The 17,084-nt window shown below is 38.2% G+C and overlaps 1 long non-coding RNA gene across 2 annotated transcripts in view; it reads left to right on the top strand.

Annotated features, from left to right (window-relative positions):
- The first annotated feature begins 4,378 nt into the window (after positions 1 to 4,378).
- LOC141369982 (uncharacterized) overlaps positions 4,379 to 17,084 on the top strand; it is a 30,192-nt gene continuing 17,486 nt past the window's right edge. For both annotated transcript variants that reach the window (XR_012373593.1, XR_012373592.1), the window contains exons 1-2: positions 4,379 to 4,474; positions 7,480 to 7,623. This is a non-coding gene — a long non-coding RNA (uncharacterized lncRNA). The remainder of the gene's footprint in view (positions 4,475 to 7,479; positions 7,624 to 17,084) is intronic.

Genomic DNA, 17,084 nt, shown 5'->3' with positions numbered 1-17,084 from the left:
AGGTTGTTCAGAATTACAGACTAAGATTAGCTGGCTAAGTAGACTCAGGTCTTCTAATTACTGATCACAATGACTTAACTAAACATGTTTAAGCTAATTAAAGGTTTAACCACTGTTTGTAGCTAAAATAACTTCTGGGCTCTGCATTTGCTCCGTTTCACTGTTCTAGGAGCAAAAGCTTCTACTCCTCAAAACAGACTAAGTTGAGTGCTGACAAATGCAATTTCATAACATCTACCAGTATATTTACACAGAACAGGAATTAATTATGTAGAAGAATTTGAGCTTCAAGATCTGTAGTTATGAAACTGGGAATGATAAAAATCAGGAAGTCTTTATTGTTACTGATATAGTTGAGGGCAAGTATCCTCCCCCCCTTGGCAAACGTTTATATGCTTTTTTTTTTAATCCTTCTTCATAAAATTAATTTTAGTTTCCTACAAGTAAATTAAAGGTGTTTTCTGCCAGAGTGACCATATAATATGAGGCATTATTTCAGCTGCACAAAACTGAGAATTCAATTTTATAAATATTTATTGAGGTACAAAGATTTGTAAGACAAAACCCCTACCCACTAACAGTGTATCTTAGAATAACGAGGGGATATGAAATGAAGCGGTTAGACTGAGAGCTCAAGTCAGTTTGTGTGGCTTTATTTGGGCGATCCTAATAATCCTAAATATTGATCCGGAAGAAAGCCTGTAGAGCATTTCTGTATCACCTATTCTTTTACCCATAGTTGGGATAGACCTCACTTAGGAGAAAATCTTATGTATGTAAACTTACCAAACAGGTAAATCGAATTAGATAGATTTATTCCACCATAATGGGGAGGGGGAACAGGCTCTTTTCTTAAAGATTCATTGTTAAGGTCATTTAAATAGCAAATGCCTATAGTGACACTACCATAGAATTAATTTTGCAACAATTCAATTCAATGCAGTTTTCCAAAAGTGATAGCCCATAGACCAAAGCCTAGGATGGGGATGGCTATAGAGTGAACATTTTGTAATAAGAGAACATCTTTCAAGGGTTGACATATTTGGTTGACATTATTAGCTGTTAAACTGACAATACACTTGATCGCCTCAGGGAAGGCCGAAGGACAGATAAGAGGCACAGGGTGAAAATATGGCATATGACCCTTCTAAAATTTGGCTTTTCTCCCTGCCCACAAAAATACTACATTATGATTGAAAACAGAATATAGGCAATGAACCATTTTTACACCAAACTGTTAATTTAAGTTGAATACGTTAAAAAAAAAAAAAACTGGGAAACAGTTGCTGACGGCATAGAGGAGGAAATTTCACTGCTGATTCTTACAGTTTTTTGTTAAGAAAGCAATGATTTTGCCAAGTTTCAGAGTTCGGGCATCAGAACTCTGCTGCTATTCCAAAAAAACAAAAATAAATAATAACTAGTTAAATTAGTGTTTGGGGAAATGAATTAGATTGTAATGTATGCAAGCAATTAAGCAACACTGAACCTGATTCACTGTGATGTCGAAAATGGCATTTTAAAAAATGAAAGTAGCTAAATTTGGCCCTGATAAAATATATAGCAGCAATGGGTTAGGAATTTTGCAGTTTTGCCCAAAGAGTCCAATCAAACAACCCATATATTAGGTGGCTGTTAACATGCTGGCAGCTGAATTTTTTACATCAGTTTCCAAGGTTGCACAGTAATTACATCTACTGTGAGTCATTTTTGCAGCATATTTTATAAAACTTTTACAGGTTTGCCGGGAAGGGATTATTCAAAGTCACCTTTTATAGATTCTGCCGTGAATATTAGACAGTTCTTTGAAAATGTTAGTGTTTACCACTTACATTTCTTCTGGTTTAAGCGTAGTTGGCATTTGAGGGTTTAGTATAGTATATGAGTGGAGCTTCCTTTTCTGTGTAGACCTTCTGTTCCCTAGCATTGCTAGTTTATGTTCCCGCTGAGCTGCTGCCAGAACAAAATAAATCCAGTTGCCTTTTGCTGCTCAAGGCCAACCTAGCAACCATGGAAAAAAATTAGGCGTTCTGAGCATTTGTCCTAGGATGTCATTGGCAGGTGGTGATGCGCAGTTTCAGGACCAATATGGTCCACAAAGGGTTTGCTCATTTGAACGGCTGACTAATTTAGATTTAATATTTTGGTGCTTGCTCCTTGTTCTTATTCCCAATTATATCCAGCCAGTGCCCAGAGATGTATTTAAGACCGTGATTGGATAAACTGCTTAGCATAACTTTTAGATGCATGGCTTATTAAATCAAATGTGCTTTAGTTGGTTCTCTTTGCATCAGGACCTTTTCACACCTGAGTGGAAAGTCCTGGCTGTTTCTTCCAATTAATATTTTAAACCTATCTTATCATTTGATTTCAGGGATGGCATTATATTCATTCTAGAATGTAAAGGCTGGTTAAGAAATAGGATGAGGTATTACAATTTGGGGATGCTGCATGAGCTTATGGAGGGGTGATGTCAGTGTTGGAACTGAGGATGGAGGAAAAAGATAAATGGCAATAAAGCTGGAGTCCTCTGGAAAGCTAAAAGGCAAGGGAAAGGGAGCAGACTGGTCTTCCCGCTGGAGTCATTACCAGCCTCAACACCATCTTCAAGAAAGCCCAAATGTGATATGCTAACTATTGTTCCAAAAGCACAGAGGTGAGAAGATTATGGTTGGCACAGTAGAACCGAGTCCTCTCACTCTGCTGCTCACTCAAGGATCCAAAAAAGCACGTGTAATTTTGTTTTCTCTGCTTACTTAACTTCATCACCATTGCTGTCAGCATGGTTGTAAGCTCGGCTGATACCTCCACGTTTGCCACTTTGAAATCTTCTTGATTTACAGAGAACTAGCCCTGACTGTTGTGCTGTTTGCTCAGGGTTGGGTTTGTTTTTTCCCCTTCTCCTCATTCAAAGAACACATTACTAAAAACAGATTTCAGGGGGTGCCTGGGTGGCTCAGTTGGTTAAGCGATCGCCTTCGGCTCAGGTCATGATCCCAGAGTCCTGGGATCGAGTCCCGCATCAGGCTCCCTGCTCAGCAGGAAGTCTGCTTCTCCCTCTGACCCTCCCCCCTCTCATGCTCTCTCTCTCTCTCTCATTCTCTCTCTCAAATAAATAAATAAATAAATAAATAAAATCTTCAAAAAAAACAGATTTCAGACCTTACAATTTATAAACAGCGATTCCTGTATCTTTGGACAAACATCTAAAAACTTTATTCATTCAACACATACATTCATTCATTCATTCAACACATATATATTGAGTATCTGCTCTTTAGTTGAAGTTCTTCTGGGCATTGGGGATCCAGTGGTAAACAAGACAAAGATCTTGGAGCTTACATTCTGATGGAAGAGAAAGTTGATAAAGCAATAAATTATGATAAGTGCAATAGAGATAAATAGAGCAGGGCAAGGGAGAAAGGGTAGTGGCTATTTTATTTTATTTTATTGGTTTTTAAATTAATTTTTATTTTAGAAGTAAAATATGTGCATTCACTGGGATATTGGGACAATTCAAAATAAATTTCAATTACACTGAACATTCTACCTTCTAACCTCATTGTTTTCACATACCATTTCATGAACATTTCCCCAGGTCATGAACTATTCTAAAGCTTCTTTCTTAATGGGTCGGATGCATAGAGTTCTATTGTATGCATATAGCAAAGTGCATTTAACCAAATCTTTACTATTGGAAAATTAGGTCAGTCCTAATTTTTTGTTATTGTTGTAAATAATGATATGGTGAACATCCTTATGTGTAACTTTTTGCACCTATCTGGTTATTTTCTTATTATAAATTTCTCTAAATGGAATGTCTTGTTCAAAGGATGAAAATCATTTAAAGAATTTTCATGCATACTGATAAATTTCCATTCTAATTACATACTCTTTCCAGCTGTGAATGAGAGTACCTGATTCCCTGACTTGAACAATGCTAGGCTTATTATTTTTTCAAAATTCTTTGCCAATTTGATAGGCAAGAAATGGTACCTTATTTTAAATTTTTGAATTTTTCTGATTAATAGGGAGGATAAACACGTTCTCCGAGGTGTATTTGTCATTTTCCCCTCTTTTTTACAATTTGCTTTTCCATGTAGGAATTTCATGTAAGTTCCATAAAGTTTGGCAACTTTTTTGGTATGTTCTGCTTACTGCTATATCCTTAGCACCCAGCTGGAACAACAGGAGGATTTTACTCATATTTTTTTGAATGAGGATATTTTCTAACTGGGTGTTAATCATTTAAAACATTTGATTTGCAAAATATGCAAATGAAATGATATGAATTCTTCATCTGGCATATAAATTACCTAACTTGGGCAGTGGCTATTTTAGATACAATGCTCAAGAGAAACCTTTGTGAAGAGGTGCCATTTGAACAAAGACCCAGATGAAGTGAGGAAGTGAACACTGCAATGTTCTAGGAGAAGAGTGTTTCAGAAGGAACAACTGCTACAAAGTCCCTAAGGTAAGACCAAGATTGGCATATTTAGAAGCAGCAAAGATAGCCAGAGCAAAACAAATAAAAACAAAATTGGGCGGGAAATGGGGTGGAGATACAAACAGTGGCTGGATTATGGAGGACCTTGAGGTCACACTTAGGTCATTGGACTTCATTCTGAACGTCCTGGGGTACCACAGAAGTTTCAAGGCAGAGGAAGTGACGTATTCTGACTTTTCTTTCTAAAAGATATCTCTGGCTGCTGGATGGAGGATATTAGGTTGAAGCTGGGGATGGGGATATGGAAGAGTGAAAACAGGAAGATGCATTAGAAAACTTTGCAAAATATATATGAGAAATATAAATATCTTGGGCAAAGCTGCTAGCAGTTGACATAGTGAGAAGTGTTAAGATTCAGGACACATTTCGACGGAAGAAAGACATGATAGGATTGGTTGGTGAATTTGGATGAGAAATATAGGGAAAGAAAGAGTCAAGGATGCTCTTGGCTCTCAGTCTGAGCAAGTGGATACATACTAATGCCATTTGTCAAATGGGGTAGCCTGGGGAGGAGCAGGTTGGAAGGCAAAGCTGTATTAATCAGCTCAGGCTGCCATAACAAAATACTAAGACTGGGCTTAAACTTAACAAAACTTCTAGAGGCTGGGAAGTCTAAGATCAAAGTGCCAAGTGATTCTGTTTCTGGAGACAGCCCGTCCTCCTGGCTCAGAGATGGCTGTCTTCTCGCTGTGTCCTCACATGGTGGAGAGAGAAGACAAGCATTCTAGTGTCTCTTAAAAGGGCACTAATGCCATCAGACCAGGGCGCCACCCTCATGGTGTCATCTAACCATAATTACCTCCAAAAAGGCCTTCTCCAAACATTATTGGACTGGGGTTTAGGGGTTCAATGTATTAATTTCATGGGGAGGGACATAAGCATTTAATCCCCAAAAAGGAGGTATGGTTTTGGCCATTTTTCTGCTTTTCTTTACTGAAGATGTAGACATCTCTGTCAATCATTCAAGTGATGATGAGCAGACAGACACATGAGTGTAGACCTCAGGGAGGGTTTGAAGACAGAGATAAAAATTGGGAAGGCATCCAGCATTTAGATTTTAAATCACAAAAGAGATGAAAACACCTAGAGAGTTGAAGGCAAAGAAAAAATGTTAAGGACTGGGACTTCCTTTAGAAATGAAAAAGTTGTCAGATTCAGCAAAGGAGACTAAGAAGGAGAGGTCTCTGAGATAACAGCAATGCTAACAGAACACAGTATCTCAGAAACCAAAAAAAGAACATGTTTCAAGAAAGGGGGACAGCTTAACTGTGTCAAATTCTGTTGGTTAGTCAAGTAAGATGAAAATGAAAAACCAACCATTGGTTTTAGCTGGATGGAGAATTCTAGGGATTCCAACAAGAATAGCTTCTGTGGAGCAACAGAGAAAACAGAGTGAATGGAGTGGGTTAGGGATGAAAGGAAGTGAAGAGGTGGATATGGAAAGTGTAGACATAGAGCCTTTTGAAGGTTTTACTGCAAACCCAAACAAAGTAATGGGACAACAGGTAGAGGGGATGTGTGGTCTAGATAGAAGTAGAAGTTTATTAATGGGAGATATTACAGTCCATATGTATCTTGATGGGAACCATCGGGTAGAAAAGTAGAAACTTAAGATACAAGCGAAAGGTAGGATAACTGTAGAAGTGAAATCCTGGAAAGGTCCAGAAGAAATGGGATCCTTGCGCAAGTAAAGAGGTCAGCTTTCCATGGGACCAGGTTCCCCAGTGTAAAGGGAGAGAAAGCAGGGTACATGGAGGCAGATTTTGTAGCGGGAAGATGAAGTGATTCCCTTCTGCTTTCTCACGTTTGAAATTAAGAGGCAAGATCATTAGCTGGGAGTGAGGAGGAGGGGGAAGTATTAGCAGCTGGAGGGCAAAGGAAAGAGTGTGAGTGTGAACGTGTTAGCTTAGAAAATAGAAGAATGGGGAGCCTGGGTGGCTCAGTCGTTAAGCGTCTGCCTTCGGCTCAGGTCATGATCCCGGGGTCCTGGGATCCAGCCCCACATCAGGCTCCCCGCTTGGTGGGAAGCCTGCTTCTCCCTCTCCCACTCCCCTTGCTTGTGTTTCCTCTCTCGCTGTGTCTCTGTCAAATAAATAAATAAAATCTTAAAAAAAAAAAAAAGAAAGAAAATAGAAGAATAAATGACTAGGTCGATGTAGTAGGATTCTTGAAGCCCATTTAAGGCCAGTGAATGTAAATCTAAGTTTCAACCAGTGAGCATTTCTCTATTAAAATGAAGTCAGCCAGTATGTTTTCCCAGCCACCATTCCTGTTTGGTGGGGGCGGCAAGTAGGTGGAGTTCGACTTGAAGAGGATGAAGGTTTTGCTTGGTGAATAAGATAGAAGTAGAGAGAAAGGATTTTTTAAAAAATCACTTCCAGTTGTCTTTTGATAAAACCAATTTCCCTCACGGAAACCCATTGTGTCTGCTGGTACGTTGGCATTCAACTTTTTTCTTCATCATACCATAACTAAAAACTCAACAGCTGAAAAATAGCTTTCCCAACATAAGCACTATAATTTCTTCTATCTCTCACTTATTTAATTCAAGTTGAGGACTCTATTTTTTAAATTCTTTTTACCAGTTTTTCTTACATAATACATAACAGCATAGTTGTAGAGAAATAATTATGGATGTTATTAACATTGGTACTCTTGAGTTTCAAAACAACCTGTTATAAGAATGTTCAGAAAAATATGCTATCATACAAGGAAGTTTATTTTAAATGATTCAGATTACATTTAGTGCACGCTAGAACTCCATAATTCCATGCAACCACAAGTAAATTCAGTTTTATTGAGAGCCACGATAAAGGTAGAAATTCAAATACCAATCAAACAAATCCAAGAAAAAAAAATGCATATACAGTCCAATCATGTTATAAAAAGTAGAGATCTTAGTCCATTTGAAATGTGGCCATTTGGTCTTGCCCCTTTTTTAAAAAAAATTTCTGCCCTTCTGTCTCCTGTAGAGAGGAGTCGGGATGCAAACTGGAAAAATACAAATACAGAATTGGATACTGTAGAAATACAGAAAACAAGTGGGTGTCACAATTGGACCTTAGACAACTTTAGATATCCTCTTCTCTTCCAGCCTGGTTGGAATATGGTGGCATGTAAGTATTACCTAGAGATCCTAAGACGTAAAGTGAAAGTTTTTTGTTTTGGTTTTTTAATAGGAAAAGCAAAGAGATTATAAATGCAGAAGACCTGATAAGGGGCTTTTTGCTGGGTGGATGTGGAGTCCGCAGGAGGTCCCTTTGAGTTCTTAGCACTGTAACTCCATGTCAAGGCCTAAAATTCAGGAAACTGGCTTGCTGTAGGCTCTTAGCTTAAAAAGGAGAATGAAGAAGAAAACTTTACAATCCCTCTCTTCATTGTCTAACTAGTTCACAAGAGCAGGAATGGCAACTAAGATTCAGGATGGATACCTTATTCAGAATTAAGAAGCAGGCATTCAGTAGAAGCATCCGTCCCATATGTCTTCTCATTAACTTGATTTTGCATACATAGGGGTATAAGACTAAGAATGAACCCCAACCCTAGGCTTATTGGACAGGATTGAAAGAAGAGGCAGGAAAAAAGGGAAAAGAGTACTAAAGCATGGTCTCTAAGACCTTCTGTTTTAAGTCTCATATAACTTGTCTGCTTATTTATGATCAGTAGTCCTTAACTTTGGGGGGGTAGGACTGGTCATGGATTCCTTTGAGAATCTAATGAAAGCTGTGGTAAACACACACACACACACACACACGCACACATGCGCACACACACACACAAAATTTTATATACATACATACAATTTTGAAAAGAAAGTTCATGCACCCAAGATAAGGAATCACTGCATTATATGATCTTAAAAATGTAAGCAGCCAATAAGATATTTATGGTGTGAAGCTCTGACTTTGATGTAGGGGTGTAATGGTGCCTTGGGCACATGTTTTTTTGTAAATCATTTGGATTCTCTTCATTAATTTGAAAGATTTACATGTTGAAGCAGGAAAATTAGAAGAACCATTATCTGAAAAGTTAATAGCATGGTAAACAAATACCATCAGAAACATTCCCAGATATGTTTAAGGCCTAACAATGTATACTCACCCTCTTTGCCTCAGTCCCATATCGTGCTATAGAATCTTTTTTCCTGAAACAGATTGTGTAATGATTCTGGGTAATCAAGATCCAGTCTACAAATCCAAAATTACAGTGTGTCTGTCAAATGCTTCAGAAGATAATGTTTTGAAATCTCCAAAATATAGTTAAAAGAACTGCTTTCTCCAGTAAAATATACCAATTCAAGTCCTGTAAACTGAGCATTAATTCTAAGCTGTGATGCTCAGAAAGCTCTAACTCTGTGATACACATCTCTCTTATATATGTCCAGGTGAACACCCATTTTCCACAAACATAGAACACCTACAAAATTGTATTTCTTTATTCATGGCCCACTGGGGCTTTCCTGTGCATCAGATTTTAAATAGCAGTAGGGCAAAAGGCAAAAAGAATAATCAGATCAAGGCAGATAATCCATGAATCCAATCAAAACAAAGGTAACAACAGAGCCTTTCTCCACCAGCTTGAATGAATTTGCATTCCCTCATCTTTATTTCCTCCTTCTATCCCACTCAAATAAGTGTGCCACACTCCATCCTGTTCTGCCTATGCCCCAGTCACACACAGACACACACGCACACACAGAGGCTGAAAGTTCAATGGTGGTGTTTTAACCTCAAACTACAAAAGAAGATAATATTACAGCTCTTCTCACATGTCATACTACTTCAAATAAGAGGATTTAAATGATAAAATTCCAGATGTTTAAAAAAGGAAACATTGAGCTTATGCCTTCAAATGTTTCTTATCCTCTAAAAATAGCTTCCCCAAACCATTTCAATTTGGCCATTCATATGTTCTGCTTCCTTTTGTACAACATATGACAGAAACAGGTCTGAAACTTGAGCCCCACGAATCAGTTTTTTTGTGTTTCTAATTGTGTGTTTTTAAAGAAATTTTGACTACATTTCATATTTAATATGAAAAAAAAGTTTATGGTTTCCTTAAATCTGGACTGGGTTTGTATAAGAGAGAATCCAAGAATCAGTAAGCACTCAGGATTCCCTTCATTTCTCAAATGTGAATGTCATCAGCGGTGAAGGAAGACAAAGTGATTTAAATCTGGAGGGGACCTTGGTCAGACACCAAGTTTGCTCCATATCTCTCAAAAAACACAGGTGGTTCTGCAATATAAGAATTTTCGAAGTAAGTTTTATTTGAGATATTTCAAACTATGCCTAGAAAGTACAAACATTTAAAAATTGGTACAGGTCTCATTTATCTTTGGTGAAACAAATAGGATGTGATTTAAAGTAATAATAGTCATGCCTCATATAAAACAGTGCCTTTCCTGTGGAAGAGTGCGTGATTCAAGCAAGATTGAACTCCATGTGTGGTTACCTCTTTTATGAACGTGACCTTGTCTCCTCAAGCAGAGTGTCACTTTTACACACATGTTCAAACGTGACAAATGTCATCTCGGCATGTGTTTCACATAAGGAAGACCAAGCCCTTGGCTAGCACCATGCATGGCCTGGAGATGCATCATCTCCCTTTACAAACCTTTACCCTTTACCCTTTACCCCGGAGACACGTGGCCCACGGTAGCGTGATGTGGCAGCAAGAGCAGTGGACCAAGAATCGGCAGACCTAGTCCCATCTGTGGCACGTTCTAACCAGGCAAAAGTGGATGAAACCTTAAATCTCTCAGAGTTTCAATATGCTTCTCCATAAAAATGGAGGGTAATTACGCCTGCTTGCCTCGTAGGGTTGTTAGGAGAATCAAATGAGATAATGTAAGTGAACATGCTTCAAAAACCGCACTACACACACACATGGTAAAAGAAAATCTGGATTCGAATTTTATAGTTCTCTGGCTCTTGTTTGAATTATGAGGAGTTTCATAAATCCAGTCCTTTTTTATGGTTTGCTCTAATATTTTATAATGATGCAAAAAGGGATGGGAATGTGCACTGTAATCATGCAAGAGAAGATTGGGTACTTTTTCTCTTCCATCTCAATTAACCCCTGCTGAAGGTCATAGACAGGCCAGAGCTAAAGGTTCATTTGCCTTTTTGATCTTGGCATGCCTTCAAATGGAAAAGGAAGAAGGAGCCAGTGGTAGATGATTCAGTTTTCTGAAATACTCTGAGGAAAAAAAAGAACATTTTCCTTATGTGGCTCCCTTATTCACATTTTTCAAAAATGAATAGATTTCTTTTTTCTGCTGTCTTCTTTGCCTCTTTGTCTCAATCAAACTTGTGAGTGTCTGATTATAATCACCAATGGTCTGTGAGGTTTCTGCACGATATCTTACAACAGTGTAGGGCCGATGTGTCTCCAGGGCCTCATAGGTTTGATAATGTTAAGGCTACTGTAAGTAAAAGGAACTTACTACTATAATAATCCCAATTTCATAACAGTTCAGGCAATTTGTCTTATTGGTGTTCCCTTCAGTCATAATCAAAATGTAAAAGCACAGCACTTTTTAAAGGTACACCTTGTTTCACACCTGGCTAACATTTGTCACGGAGGGAAAATATTTCTATTTTATATGCAACAAATATTGTGTGAGCACCTACTATGTGCTTGAGAGGGGCTGAGAATGATGAAATAAAAGCAATGGTAGCAATCATACTACCTGTCAGATACAGGGCTACAAGCTTTATACGAATGATCTCATTTAAGCCTCACAGAAGCACCGAGAAGTAAGTAGTCTTGGTCCCATTCACCAGTTGAAAGAATGAAACTGAACAAAGTTAAGTAACTTGTATAAGCCCACCATTCAACAGATATTTATTGATTACACAAGTCAGATATCAGTCGCACTTTCCTTCCTCTGGAGAGCTAGGTAACATTGTCTTGAACCACTCAATTACACATCCTAGTGCCTTCTCAAATTTTTCTGTTAATTCCCCTTTCTTTGTCTCTTGGGTTCCAGCTATGCCTCACCCAAACTGGAAATCTCACTCTTTCCAGGTTTTCACATCCAAATCCCCTGCATCAAGCATTCATGTCATCTGCAGATTTTCTGAAGATTTTGAGGGGTCCCTCTGAAGGACCTCACATTAAGCTACTCATAATCTTCCATTTATTCATATTCTTTGTCTGTCTGTCTCTCTCCCCCCTTCCCTCCAGGACTGCCTACATTCTTCTTCCTTTCTCTCACAGAGCTCTTCTGCTCTTCCCAACCCCTAGATCAAACACTAAACCCCTTATGATGCTCTGCAGAACCAGAAGTCTTCCATTTCACCGGCTCTACCCTTCTTAGGAGGATGTTGCAATGACATAAACGATGTGGATTCCTGATATACATTCATATTTGGTATTGAACCACAAGAAATCGTTACATATGCAAATACCAGCTCTGCATTTGGTGGATTTTTGTTTCTGTTTTTAGTTTAAAGACATTACTAAACAAAAGATAGGGCCTACTTCTACTGATTCTTAGACAGTGAACTATTTCCAATTTTAAAAATTGGAAGACAGGAGAAAAATAATACATCAAATACCCATGTGCCCTCCACCCTTAACTCTTTTTAAACCTATGTTCTTTGGGTCCATTAAGGCAGGGGCTGGCAAATCTTTGACGTAAAGGACCGAATAGCTAATATCTCTTCCTTGGCAGGCCACATGGTCTCAGCTGCAAGGACTTACCCTTCTTTCCCATAACACAGCAGCTGTACTGAACACAAATGAATGGGCGGGGCTGTGTTTCCGTAAACCTTTACTTATGGACGCTGAAAGTTGAATATGCTTCTTCTTTTAGGTTTTCTCAAACATTTGAAACATTAAAATGTAAACATAAAATCTATTCTTAGCTCCTCACTTCAACTGGCTCCAAGGGCCATGGTGGGCAACCCCCCTATCGCGGTATCTTTTATAATTGTGAAAGAAACGTACTAATCATGGCTGCATTTTTTTTCTGCCCTGCCAAAGCCAAATCTCAGAAGAGTTAATATGCTTTCTAGAAAAACAAGTGATACCCTTCCCACTCCGTACAACGAAGCCCATCATTTCTTACTCCTTCCCCTCAGAGAAAGATTTTGGAGTAACGGGTTAAGAAGGCTACACTCTTCTTTGGACCATTGTCTCCGAATGTGTGTACACCCAGAACTCAAACACCCCTAGATTTTAATGTGCTACCAAAAAAGAAAGTGGAAGGGGAGGTTTTATGGTATTTTACCATTTAAGTCACTTCCTGGAGTAAAGCTAAACATGTTTTCTTTTTACAGAATCTTAGGTTTTTCAGAGCTTTTAATATGCTAATGTCAATAATGGCTTTCCAAGAGGATGGAAGATTATGCACTGATTCTTATCAGCTACCAAACTCTTCTTTTTTGAAGTATTCTGGATGCCTGCTACTCCAAATGTGGTCCACAGACCAGCCGCAGCAGCTGTACCTGGGAACTTGTTAAAAATAAAAGCTCAGGCCACACCCCAGACCTACTGAATCAGAATCTTCAATTTAATATAATCCCCAGGTGTTTTAAATACACTGCGACAGACCATAGTTTTGTAAATAATACTTTAATTTAAGCTAAAGGAGCATCATAGATCCAGGAGCTGAAAGAAATCAAAACATGAATTACTAGAAATCTTGGTTACCTGGAAGTAAAATCCATTTCCATGGGTTAAAGCCTTAAAAAAGAAATCATCATTATGGAGCCAGAAATGTAAACTAGAGAAAAAGCCTCTGTTTTTGTTTCTGACTCTTAACAGCAACAGTAATCTTCATAATCCTTGTCTTTTAATAAATCACAGTTTTCTCAAGGAACATCCAAACCTTTGTTATTATTTTTGTTCTTTTGAGTGAATACAATGACGTCCCAGGTAAAAGCCCAAGGACAAATTGGTTAGCACAAGCTTGTGTATTTAGGTAGGAATGACAGCTACATCTGACTGTTTACTTAAGAAGATTTCTAAGGGTGTTGTATAAAATTTACAACACATCCCCTGCCTTCCAGACATTATATTAGTTTAAGACTACCATGATCCGTGAGCAAATAGTTATCTTAAATTTGTAAGTGTTTATTAAGAATAACCACTGTGAAGTTGTTCTGTACTTTGCTATTGGCAGATGAGATTCTTAAATGGGTTCATATACATTTTCATTGCGTACCACTAGTTCAAATAGCTAAGGAAATTTTCTCTTACTGCTCTTCTCAAGCCTACCTTTTGTTTTTACTGTTATTAAGTTGCACCATATGATACCAAAAAATGTTCCTGATTTTATTCTCCAGTTATAATTTGGAATCTGTCATGCTCTTTGCCACCTCAGAACGAGTAATCTGATTTTAAAAGGCATACATGAGGCACAGTTGAAAATAACATTCACACCCTCTTTGCAAAAATCTTTCCAATTTCCAATTTGCTAATCCCTTTTGTAAAACAGTTCATCGTATAGGATTAAAAAGTCATAAGACTCCCAGTGGACCAGATTCTCAACCTCCTCAAAGAAAGCCATTGAGAGTATTCTGCATTAAAGAGCTATGTGGGGGCACCTGGGTGGCTCAGTTGGTTAAGCGACTGCCTTCGGCTCAGGTCATGATCCTGGAGTCCCGGGATCGAGTCCCGCATCAGGCTCCCTGCTCAGCAGGGAGTCTGCTTCTCCCTCTGACCCTCTTCCCTCTCGTGCTCTCTATCTCTCATTCTCTCTCTCTCAAATAAATAAATAAAATCTTTAAAGAGCTATGTGGGCCATGGAGCAGAACATGCATCTGGACCACATATGTAGTTAACATGGATGGATATGCATAATAAAAATATTTCTGCACTCACCATGCAGTAGCAGCACTGAAAAGACCCTAACTCCAGCAATAATTCTTTTACACAAGTCCAGTGCAATGCTAGCCTGTGGACAGTTGACCCTCACTGTGGTCTAGTGCAGAATACCAAAGTGGTGCTCCTTGAGGGCGTTCCCTGACGTTCAGGGCCTTCAGCAGCTACAAAACTCATCTGCTCGAATATGCCAGCCACAGTTTCCTATAAAACTCACACCTGTGGATGTTATTTGACCATTCCAAACTAGTCACTAACTAGCTATCTCATTCAGGCCTCTTAAGTATAAGGTCACAAAACCGAATTAGACTTCAAGTTCTTAAAAGGTTAATATGTGGCCCACGTTGATTGAATTAGGATTGATACAGTCTTTTCACCCTTTTACTGCTCACCTTCCCATCTTTCTGGGTCTACCTCAGATTCTGCTGTTGCCATTGCATCATTTCTTGTTTCCCCAAACTGATATTTCTCCCTCTTTTGAATCTCTGAGGTATGTTGTGTTTCCCTTAGGGCACATATGATGCTGTTCGGCCTCATCCTGTGCTTATGTTCGCATGGAGGTAATAACAACACCTACTTCGTATGGTTGTTATGAAGATTATATCAGTAAATACATGTGAAACTCTTAGAACAGTGTCTCACACAGTACATGCTGTAGAAGTGCTAGCTGCTAACGTCATCATTATTTGCAATATTTAGAAGGCCTTTCACACTTCACATTTATAAAGGAATTAGTATCTTCTAGAACTTCCATGGTTTGGGGTTTTTTTACATTTAAATATTTGATCCATCTGGTGTTTTATTCTGATAAACAGAGTAAAGTATAGAACTCTATTTCTCTACATGGCTACTCTCATTTATTAAGTCTTACATTATTTAGTGAATGTAATTAACAATTACATTTATTAAGTACTCCCATTGATTTGAGATGCCACTTTTATCACACACTAAATTCCTGTAGGTATTTTGAGTCTCTTTCATATGCCAGAATAACACAACTCTTAAAGCTTTAAAGTTTGTTTCAGTATCTGATAGGGATAGCCTCCGCACCCCTCCACTGATCTCCTCTGGTGACCCTTGCTTATTTGTTTTCCTAAATGAACTTTAGAATTAATGTGTATAATTTGGGGGAGTGGGGAAGAACAACAAAACCTGGCGGGTTTTTTTAGGGGGTGGGGATGTTGTTACATTTGCAAACGTCTATCTGTTCTTGAACTTTCCTAAGCACCTGGTTTGCCTTTACATTTGTTCCGAGTGTACTTTTCTGCAGATCAGGAGTATTTCCTCATATGGGTCTCTCACATTTTCTTGTTGAGTTTATTCCTAAATATTTTACCTTTTTTGTTACTATCTTAATAAGTCTTTTCTTTAATTTTATCTTCTAACTGGTTGTATACATGAATACTGTTTTTCTTTTTCAGCGTAGTAAGTTAACATCAGCTATCTTCCTAAACTATCTTATCGTACATTGTAGTTTGTCAGCTGAATTTCTTGGGTTTTCCAGGTATATAATCACATCACTAATACTAGCCCTGCCTTTTTTCTAATGTGTATAAGGAATTTGTGTTTCTAATATTTTATTATATTAGTATATATTAATATTTTGTTGAGCCAGATTAGAATTAAAACAAAGCCCCTTCTCTAAAACTGTCATAGTAGATCAGAGAGATGGCTCAACCAGGACTCAGAAGACCTGGGCTCTAGTCTCAGCAGGACCATATATACTTCTGGGTCCACAGAAATAATTAGCCTTTATGAACTGAACACATTTATAAGATATTTAAGAGATATAACAAGGACATACGTTGGTTAGCTATGAAGTGGGAAGGGAGAGGAAAAAATTAAGAATGACTCCCAAGTTTCTAATTTATTTTATTTTTTATTTATTTATTTTAGAGACAGAGAGCACATGGGTGGGCACACAGGAGAGCAAGGGCAATGCTGAGGGGTAGGGTGGAGAGAGAGGGAGAGATTCTTTAAGCAGACTCCATGCTCAGAGTGTGGAACCCAGCGCAGGGCTCAATTTCATGTCCCTGAGATCATGACCTGAGCCGAAATCAAGAGTCAGATGCTGCTTAGCCGACTGAGCCACCCGGGCATCCAGCCAACTTTCTAATTTTAAACAACTGGATGGATGGTGGAATTCCTAGAGAGAAAATAATAATAATGAATCATTAGACATATTGAGATAATGTGTATATTCAATCTATATGTGATTTAAACACATTCAATAAAATGTCAATATTAAGTAACTGATACATAATGTTTGCTGAAAATATGGAATGTATAGAATAAATGATAATTAGCTACAATGGGAAGCCAAACTACAGTACAGTTTAATAGCAAGTAAGGTAAGTGGAAGAAAAATAAAATAATCTTACTGTGAACTTAAGAGAAACGGCAGGAATAGATAGAGGATTTTTAACATTTTAAATTTTCCTACATTCTTATTTATCCCGAGGTGCCATTGGTCTTGTTATCTAACTCACCCATTATTTCTTCTGAAACAATTGCATTACAGTAAGAGTAGATAAATATAACCCTGGAGTACTATAGATCACTGAAATGTTGGTTGCTTTAAACAAAAAGAAGTATCAAATCAAGTTAGTTTCTAGATTGCTGTTCTCCTGGGCACTGGTTCATCGTTCAGAGCTGTCAAAGGGTCTTGTCACTCGGAAGCTCCTGTGACACACAGGACTAATTGTTTGCAGCCCAAGGCATTGCATGGCCCACTTGTAAAGGC

Source organism: Callorhinus ursinus, unplaced genomic scaffold (genome assembly GCF_003265705.2).
Source record: "Callorhinus ursinus isolate GAN/ISIS: 27379988/994484 unplaced genomic scaffold, GSC_fseal_2.0 scaffold25, whole genome shotgun sequence".
NCBI classification, from domain to species: Eukaryota; Metazoa; Chordata; class Mammalia; order Carnivora; family Otariidae; genus Callorhinus; species Callorhinus ursinus.
This window is presented reverse-complemented; position numbering and strand designations above follow the sequence as displayed.